The following is a 2,729-nucleotide window of genomic DNA, read 5'->3' on the forward strand; positions in this document are numbered from 1 at the left end:
CTTGTCTCCAAGAACTCTGAACAGTCCAGCTCATACCACCACAAATAAAAGCCAGAAGCTTCCTTTCTAGAAAAACTGACCCACTGGCAGAGAAAAAGCTTCAGAATATGATATTGCCGGTGGGAGGGATAATAATGACGTTTTGTTGTGTAAGGAGCCCCACCACTATAAAGTCCTACCCACATACACAGACCTCCCAATTATCTCCCTATGCCCCTTAAATATGGATCTTAAGACAATTAAAGCAAGATTCTAACTTGAAAAATTATGACCAGAGAAAAGGAACTTCAAGGAAAAAGTGTTAATGCAGGAAGCAAAGAAAATTTTAAAATGACCGAAAAACCTACATTAGGATCTGTAGACGCTGCATTCTCAAAGTGAACTTAAAAAGAACAAGGTGCTACTTAAAAAGCACCTTTTCCGAAGCAACTAGAGGGTGTATCCCATTAAAACAAAGGCAAAGAAAAATAAGTGGATTCCCCATATTTTGGATACCTAAACAAAAAGATGAAGGACTCGGGGAAGAATGTCTCCTTGTGAGTGACTTAGGGAGTAAATGAATAATAAATGATTCTGGTGATAAATTAATAAAAGATACAAAGTAAATTGAGCAAATTACAACCAAGGCAATTACTCCTTTCAGAAAGACAAAAATATTCTCAAAGAAAGGAAATGTAACCATGGTACACTACAGAACATGTTATCTGTGTACACTTCATATTGAGTATGAATTTAACAAAAACTATACGATTAAATTGAGAAGGCAACGGAATAGAAGTCTTAGTATAGAACGGGGCTGGTGGGGAAGCAGAATAGAGGGAGGTGTGTGAGAAAGTGAAATCATCTCCCAGTGTAGGAAGTGACTAGATAATTGTACTATTGAAAAAAGAAAAAAAAAACTGGAGGGTAAACAGAGGAGGCAGTAAGGTAAAGTCATTAAGAGCATGGGCCCTAGAGCCCAGCTGCCCAGGTTTGAAGAATTAGAGCCTAATCCAAGCTCTTGTCACTTACTTGACCTGTGATTGGGTAAGTTAACTTTCTGTTCCTGAGTTTCCTCCTCTCTACAATAATTGTTCTGAGAATTCAATGACTTTATAATATAGAAAGCTGAGAAAATTCTTGTCACCTAAGTGCTCCATAAATGCTATAGTTATATGCTTGTTACTGGGAAATGTGGAAGTAACACAACAGCGAAGAAATAACTAAAAGTTGCTCTGGGGAGCAGGAATGAGCAGTAGGGAGAATGGGTCAGGGTCTAACATTTTCCTTGTCTTAAGGGCAGCACAGTCCAACAGTTATAATGCAAGCCATTTAGGTGATCTTTAATTGTCTTACATTTTTAAAAGAGGTGAAATTAACTTTAAATAGTGTTTTATTTGGTCCTATCATTTAGAATGTGTAATCATTAGAAACATTAGGTATTTTGCATTCTTTCATTTTGTACTAAGTATTGAAATCTAACACGTATTTTCACATTTACAGCACATCAGTTCTGACTAGCCACATTTTCAGTGTTCAATAGCCACATGTAGCTAGTGGCTATCACACTGGACAGTGCAGCCTACAGCACTATTTTTTATTTTTTAGCACTATTTGATTTTTAAAGGCAATACATGTCATCAATGGCTGATAAATCACAGAAGGAGACAACCAGCTATGATATGCCCTCTGATGGAAGACACCTTATATGGTAGTCTACCTGCTCCAAAAAAAAATTTTTTTAAATCTGAACTTGATCAAGCCTTTAGATTCAATGACCAATTTATAGAAAATACAGAAAAAGGAACGTGTTAAATGGTACCTCAAGGATACAATTAGCAAGATCCATATGGTGGGATACTCTTAGTAGATAATCAAGCCAAAAAGGGAAATTTAAAAAATAAGATGGAGGAGGTATCCATGAACTTAAAAAGATTTAAAGGACTTATTAATTAATTGCAATAATTTATCCTTATTTAGATCTGACTAGATTTAACTATTTTTCATGATATTTATAACTGAAAATTTGGGCAATGAATATTTGATAGTACAACATTATTTTAAGTAATTCTTTAGGTATTATTTTTTTGATATTCTTTTAGTTTTTTAAGGGCCATTATCTTTAGGAATACATACTGAAATAATTATAGTGAAATATGGTATCTTGGATTTGCTTCAAAATAATATGCATATTATATGGGAAGTGGATGTGAGTTTAGATGAAATGAAATTAGCCATAAACTGATCATTGTTGAAACTGGGTAACAACACAGGTTTGTTACACTATTTTATTTACTCTTGCATCAGTTGTTTTAAATTTTCTATAACAAGAGGTTGAAAACAAATCTGCAAGTCTTATGTATTAATTTTCAAAATAAAAATTTTAAAATAAAAGGTGGGCTTAAATGAAAAATTAGGGTCAAGTCAATGATTGTGATATATAATCAGTCTGCTCTTCCAACCCACCTTAATTCTTTCAGACCCAAGGAGAGCTTTTTTCCTCTCTTATCCTGCCCGATAAACCACGTGACCTATATATATCATTGGTACTGACTTTACACATAATTTTCCTTTCCAACGTATCTAATCCTCTCCATTAGGAAGCAGAACTCTAGAGTCTGTTTATAAGCCATTTGAAATTACCCACTTGACAAACTATAGAAGACTTTAATACTGATCTAAAGGAAAAGGGACTCTCAGAGAACATAAGGCAGCAGATTCAAAAAGATAATTCAAGACACTAGTCAATA

This window comes from Ursus americanus, chromosome 11 (genome assembly GCF_024610735.1).
Source record: "Ursus americanus isolate L20-20 chromosome 11, mUrsAme1.1.p, whole genome shotgun sequence".
NCBI lineage: Eukaryota > Metazoa > Chordata > Mammalia > Carnivora > Ursidae > Ursus > Ursus americanus.